Raw genomic sequence first — 7,729 nt, 5'->3', positions numbered from 1 at the left:
GTGAATCTAAGGAGAATGCCATCTAGACAGATTTACAGGTCTGACGCTCACCAGGAGAGTGACCAGGCTACAGGTAGAAACGAGCTGTTGAAATATAGATGGTATTTGAAGCCATGGAATTGGCTATAGGATGGGATGGCCTAAGACGGGGACGTAAAGTGGGAAAAGCAACGTAAAACCAACCTATAGAGGCCAGGAAGAGACATCAGTAAAAGAGAACAAGCAGAGCCTGCCAGAGAAGTACAACAGAAAGAGAAAGCCGTGGGCAGGGCTGGGGTTTGCTTCTGAAGCTGAGTGAAGAGACTTTCAGGTAGCTGGTGAGTCAGGTAAGGAAAGCACTGAAGTGTTTCCCCATTTTATCTCAGGGAAGACACTGGCGCTTCATCTGGGAGACCATCCCTGCAGGACTCAGGGGGCAGAGCCATACTGCCAAGGGTTGGAAGTGAGAAAGGGGTGATAGCGGGCAAATGCTGACCTGGAGCGGTTTGTCTCTGAGGGGATTAGTGGGATGGAGATAGTGGTGGCCTGGGATGGAAGGAGTGAAAGTAGGGATAAAGGATGACTTCCATTGGTGTTTACAATGAAAGCAGGAAAGAGGCTCTTCTGACTTTAATGTGCTTAAGAACCCTGCAAGTCTTGGGGGGAGCCCAGGAATCTGCAAATCCCCAGGTACCTCTGAGGGAGAGTTGGAAGATCACATTTATGAAGAGTGGGGCTGGGGCATCTTTGCATGGAGTGAGAATGGTTTTTGACAGGTAAAGATGAAAAAGTAGGCATCCAGGCGAGGTGAGGTGGGTGGGCCCCAGAGTGCATATTGAGGGATTGGTCTTTTCCAGCCACGTGGAGATGCATGCACAGCATGGCAAGGGCAGTCCTCTCTCTTCTCGAGAGATCATCAAGGAGATGTCATTTGTCCTTGGATTTACATATCCAAAACAGAACTCTTGATCTTCCCTACTTCCCTGCCGAATTCTCAAGACTCAGTGTCTTTAGATAATGGTGCCAAGATGTCCAAGAAGAAGAGAGAAAAGAAAAAACACAAAACCTGCTCCTGTGAGGTTTCTGTCATGTGGCTATACCACTTGCTTCCTGTCCTTGTCTCTGTCATTCACTCACCAGCATTCCAGAACCTTCTGTTAGGTAGGACAGAGCAAACCAAGGCAGGGAGGAGGAGGGAGACATGTCTCACCCAGTGACTCAGCAGTCCTGAGCCTGGTCCAGTAATACTGCCAGGTGTTCTAACATCACAGGAAACACCATGCTAACACAGGAGAAGGCGGTCCTTGAAATTGTCTGAATCGTCTCTACTATCTGGGAAAGAAAAACTGGAACTGTTTCATCCCAAGGCCTGGAAGGCCAGAAAGGGCCCACAGAGGCCAAGGGAAGAAACCCATTAATACCTTTAGGTATTCATGCCCTACCCCCAAAGCTGGCATCATCTTTACCTGTCAATCAGTACGTAACTTCTTCACCCCCATCCTGCCAACTGCTTAAGACCTCAGAATAAAGGACTCTGGCCACCAGGCCTCTTGTCCCATTCTCTTCCATGAGAACATAAACCCTACTTGCATGCTAAGTAAGACTGGCTGATCTGTAATTCTTTACTGCGTTGGTGAGAAGAACCGAGTTTCTGGGAGTTTCTCCTAGAACACTTCCACCCACATCCTGCCATTACCTATCAGCACCCCTGTGCATAACCCACCCCACACCCTCCCATCCCTCCAGATGCTCCCCTGGGACCTTTCTTCACCCTGTCTAGGACGCCTCAATCCTTGGTCCCATCTTCCCTGCTCAATTTCTCTACCCTCTCTTTTCTTCCATTCCCTCATCTAGCTGTGAATCCATTTTCCTCCTTTCTAGTACTGTTTTTGCCCTTACCCTTCATATAGTTGCTCTTCTGTCCTTGGCACACTTCTCTGGCAGAGCCTCCAACCAGTGAAAAGTGGTCAGACTCTAAATATATTTTTACTGGCTGTGAAATACAAAAGAAAGTTTAAAGTGCCCACCAGACATCCAAGGAGAGGTATCAATTAAGTGGATATAAAATAATTGGGAAATGTTTCACGATATAAGTACCTTTTCCCACTCATTTACTTCGGCACTGTGTTCATCCATCCATCTGTTCATTCATCCATTCATTCAAATATTCATTGCATGCCTACTACTTAGTATATGCAATGCACAATTCTGGGTAGTGGGGTTCCAGTGAAAAAAACATGTAAAAACCCTACCTTGTTAGCACCTATATTTTAGTGGTAAGTGTTGCCTTATTATGACATAAAACACAAAACAGTATACACTACAATAATTTTTCTTTTAAACATGAAAACAAAGAGACCTAAAACATGAGTGGGGGACTTCTAGATTAAGAAAAATTAAAGAATAATAACCATATTTTCAACAAGTGAACTTGAAAGGATCCTAGATGAAAAAAAAAATCCAAAACCCTATTACATTTTTTGAAGGACAATGGGGGAAATTTGAGTGTGGACTGCATACTAGACAACGTATGAAATTATGTTAATATGGGTCACTTCTTAAGTGACCCAGTCAAAGTACTTAGGCATGACGAGGCATCATATCTGCAATGTCCATTAAATGATTCTGAAAAACAACAACAAACTATAAAGAGAGAGGCAAATTTGGTGAAATGTCAACAGATGAATCTGGGTAACTTTTCTGTGGGTTTAAGATCTTTTCAAAATCAAGCTGGGTAACTGACATTTCAAGAAATAAAAGATTCATACCCATTAGGATGACTGACTGTTAATCAAAAAGCAAAATATGACAAGTGTTCGTGAAATACAGAGAAACTGGCACTCATACCTTGCTGTTGGGAATGTAAAACAGTACAGCTGCTGTGAAAAACATAGAGGTTCCTCAAAAAATTAAACACAGAATTACCATATAATCCAGCAATTCCACTTCTGGGAATATACACACAAAAACTGAAAGTAGGCATTCAAGCAGATATTTGCACAACACCCAAAAGGTGGAAGCAACCCAACTGTTCATTGACTGGTAAGTGGACAAAGAGTGTAGTATATCCATACAATGAAATACTATTCAGCCTTAAAAAGAACAAAATTCTAAACATGGATGAACCTTGAAGACATTATGCTAAGTTGAATAAGCCAAACACACAAGGACACATATTTGCGTGAGGTACCTAGGGTAAACAAAGTCAGGGAAATGACGTGGAATGGTGATTACCAGGAGCTGGGATAACGGAGAGTTGAGTGTTTAATGGGAGTGGACTTTCAGTTCAGGAAGATGACAAAGTTCTGGAGATAGACTGTAGTGATGGTTGCATAACAATGCGAGTGTACTTAATTTAATATACTGAACATTTTAACATGTAAAAATGGTAAATTTTATGATTTGTATATTTAGTCACAATTTTTATTTATTTATTTATTTTTAGAGCGAGGGGAAAGAAGGGACACAGAGAGGGAAACATTGGTCCCCTCATATGCCCCCTACTGGGGGCCTGACCCGCAACCCAGGCATGTGCCGACTGGGAATCGAACTGGCAACCCTTTGGTTCGCAGGCCGGCACTGGGTCCACTGAGCCACACCAGCCAGGGCACAATTTTAAAAAACAAAACTAAAAATGGAAAACACAACTTCATTACTCAAACCAAAGGGTAATGAGCAGCTGGTTTCCCTCAGAGCATACCTGGTTTGGTATGCTTAGTCCCATAGCTGGGCGTCCAACACAGGTCCGTTTGGTGACTAGACCTGCCACCAACTCCCACTCTATACTGCCCGTTAGAGCAAATCAGGGCTGCTTTCCTTTTAGAAGACTGCCATCAGGTTCTGCACCTTTTCCAGGCCAAACACTTTCACATTCTTTGGCTAATCCACACAGAACATGATTTCCGGTCCAATTTTAATTGTTTTCCTTTAAATTCATTCTTATGCCTGTAACTGTGAGAGAAGCAGTTCTCACATTTGGGCCCCAGGATACCTTTTTAGTCTAAAAAGTGATAGATATTTACCATATTAAAATTAAAACATTAAATTTTTAGAAACATTAAGTCATTTAAAAATAACAAATCCCATTTACATAATATAAAGAATGTGAGTGAAAAAATATGTATTTTCTGAAACTTGAGAAAAATGGCATTTTTGTCATTCTGCAGATCTCTCTGACTTAATAGAAGACAGCTGATTTCTCATATACAGTGCATTGAGATATCTTGCTTTAGTTGAAATATATGAAGAAAATCTAGTATATTAATAGCCTTTTAAGATATTGTAGATATCCTATACCAATACTCAACAATTACTAGTTTCTTCAAGGTTAGTTGCAATCTTGCATCTAAAACTGTTGATAAAATTTTGTATTGTTATACTAAAATCTATTGGTCTTTCTTGAACCTGGAATGGGTCTCTTACCCATTATATTAGTCATCTGTTGCTCCAGTACAAATTACCTCCTAAATTCAGTGGCTTACAGCCACAAACATTTATCAACAGTTCTGCGCATTGGAATTTGGGCATGGCTTCTCAGGGCAGTTTTGGCTCAGGGTCCCGCATGAGTTGCAGTTACGGCAGGATCTGCTTCTAACCTCACTCGTGGGACCATTTGCAGGTCTCAGTTCCCCATGTGGGTCTTTCCCCGGGCTTCCTGAGTGTCCTCAAGACATGGCAGCTGGTTTCCCTCAGAGCAAGGGATCCAAGAGAGAGCAAGGTGAAGCCACAATGTCTTTTATGAACTAACCTCAGAAGTAACATTACTACCACTTTTGCTGTATTTTATTTATTAGATTCACTGAGTACAGTCCACATTTAAGAGGAGGGGCATTAGCTTCTACCTTTGAAAAGAGAGGTATAAAGAAGTTGTGGAAATACACATGCACACATACATATATATATATATATACACACACACACATATATATATACACTTTAATCCTCACCAAGGATAAGGTTTTTTTTTAAATTGATTTGAGAGAGGGAGACAGAGAAACATCAATGTGAAAAACAGTGATCAGTTGCCTCCCATACACGTCCCAATCAGGGATCAAACCCACAACCTAAATATGTGCCCTGATCAGGAATCGAACCTGCAACCTTTATTTGGTGTACAGGATGACGCTCCAACCAACTGAGTCACCTGGACAGATTTTTTTTAAAACCAGAACACTCATGGATGATTTTATAACACTTTATGCACCAGTTGTTTGGAAAATATTTGCTCACTGAATTACACAGATCTTTTAAATATTGATAATTTCATTATATGTTCTCAAAAAATCCTATGCCAGTATTACCATGGATCTCACTAGGTATCACTACATAACTGTTAGAATGGCCAAAATAAAGAAACAGTGATTAGGCAAAATGCTGGTGAGGATGGGCAGAAACTCACACATTACAAGTGGGAGTATAAAATGGTATGGCCATTCAAGAAGATAGTTTTTGAGTTTCTTACAAAACTAAACATGCATTTATAATGAAACCAAACAATTGCACTGTATGTTTATGAAAAAAATTATATATAAATATTCATAGCAGCTTTATTCATAAAAGCCCAAAACCAATAAACCACCCAAATGTCTCTCAATTAGCGAATGGTTGGACAAACTCAGGTACATTTCACAAACCTGGGACCTGGATCCTTCAGGAGTGTCCAACCTGCAGCCTGCAGGCCACATGGACTCAGGATGGCTATCAGAATGCAGCCTAACAAAAATTTACTTAAAAACTTTGAGATTTTTTTGTGATCACGTCACAATGTATTTAATATTTGGCCCAAGACAACTCTTCTTCTTTCAGTGTGGCCCAGAGACACCAAAAGGTTGGACACCCTGCATCAAGTTGTTGCTAAAAACATTGAGTAAATAAACTGGGTTGATGGTGAAGTCCTGAGTCTCCTGAATCTGGTATGACAGTGACTTGTTGGTAGGTGGCTCAGCAGCTAATCTCATCTCAAGTTAGCGTCAGTCCCAAATCCTACCTGTTATATTTCCCTAATTAATGGTTTTTTAGAAATTCAGACAAGCTCGAGTGATAATGTAATTTTAATAATTTTGTATGTACACCTTACTCAGTCTTATCACATGCCTCCTCCCCCCTCTTACAAGTGGTATTGGAGTGCCCCCTGTGGGTTTCTAATAGCTTCCCATTCTCCATCCTTTCTCAACAATCATAGGCAATGTTCCCACAACTTTGTCTGAAAATTTCCCAAAGATCTTGGATATTTTTCAACCAAGCAAAACTCAGTAGAAGCAATAGGATGCCCTCCTCAATACCCATCCACCAAACAAACTTTATCTTTACCTTGGGCTTTGTATTAGTCTGCTTGGACTACTACGGTACCAGAATACCCAGATTGGGTGGCTTCAAAAACAAATTAATTTCCTTACAGTTCTGGAGGGTAGAAGTACAAGGTTAAAGTGCCAGAGGGGGTGGTATCTGGTGAAGCCTCTCTTGTTGGGGTGCACGTGGCTGGTACCCTCACATGACCTTTCCTTTGTGTTTACATGGAGAGATCTCTGGTATCTCTCTCTTCTTACAAGGACACTAGTCCTACTGAATTAAAGCTCCACTCTTAATGACTTCGCTTACCCTTTATTACCTCCTTAAAGGCCTATTTCTAAAAACACTTATCACTTTAGAGGTTAAGGCTTCAATATATGAATTAGCAGGAGACACATTTGGGGTACAGGGTTCAACGTTTGTTTCACCATTTTTTAAATACAACTTCCAAAAGATGAAATGGGAGATGTGTAGCTGGTCTTGTTGTTTAATAACAATATATTAACACTTCAAGCAATGGACTTATGTTTCTACTTCTTGCTTCAAATTTCACTTCCCAAATCCTTTTGACATTTTCTACATTTTTTATAAATCTTGGCTCTTCTTGTGCTTTACCCAGATACTGTTCTTACAGTATGAAGTGTTCTGATTCTGTGTCCTTTCTGTCCCAGAGGCACAGAGAAACTGAGACGTGTTGACAGAGCTACATGACCAGCAGCTCACTCACTCATTCTGTAATGAATACTCCATCCTCCTGCTCCATCTGCTACTTTCTTATCGTTACACTATATTTGATCTTAACTCCTGAAAAAACTAGCTACACTTGGGAGAAAGTTGGAAAGCCCTGGGCAGCAAAAATAATGCTTCCCCAAATGTAACCTTTTAATATTTTTAAATGGGAAATCAAAGAATAAAAATAAGAGGCTTGCAAATCAATAAACTGATATCTCCAAGTATAAAATACACTTTGAAAACATGTTATTCTCTAATTTTTATGAAATCACTTTAAAATTCAAACAGAAAAATATATATCTTCAAAAAATGTCGAGGCTTGAAAATCTAATCAGATGAGTTTTTCCCACCCAATGTCTTAAGGGATGGAAAACTACTCAAAATTCTAAAAGGTAGACAGTGGTCTCTTCTGAGGCCCAGAGCCTAAATGAACCACAAAAGATGTACTGCCTGTAACAAACCCCAGGGCCTCAATCTGCTCCATCTTCTTTGGGGAGGACAGTGCAGATCTACTATGATCAGCATTTCGCCATCAGCTGCCTCACATCATCCTGCTTTCTGTTCCAAGATTTTTTTTTTTAAACAAAGGGAGTAACAGTCCTGCCTGGTGTAGCTCAGCTGTTTGGAGAACCAAAAGGCTGTGGGTTTGAATCCCAGTCAGGGGATATGCCTAAATTGCAGGTTCAGTCCTCAGTCAGGCATGTACAAGAGGCAACTAATCAACGTTTCT

This window comes from Sturnira hondurensis, unplaced genomic scaffold (genome assembly GCF_014824575.4).
Source record: "Sturnira hondurensis isolate 20B ecotype Veracruz unplaced genomic scaffold, ASM1482457v3 Scaffold0001872, whole genome shotgun sequence".
NCBI classification, from domain to species: Eukaryota; Metazoa; Chordata; class Mammalia; order Chiroptera; family Phyllostomidae; genus Sturnira; species Sturnira hondurensis.
This window is presented reverse-complemented; position numbering follows the sequence as displayed.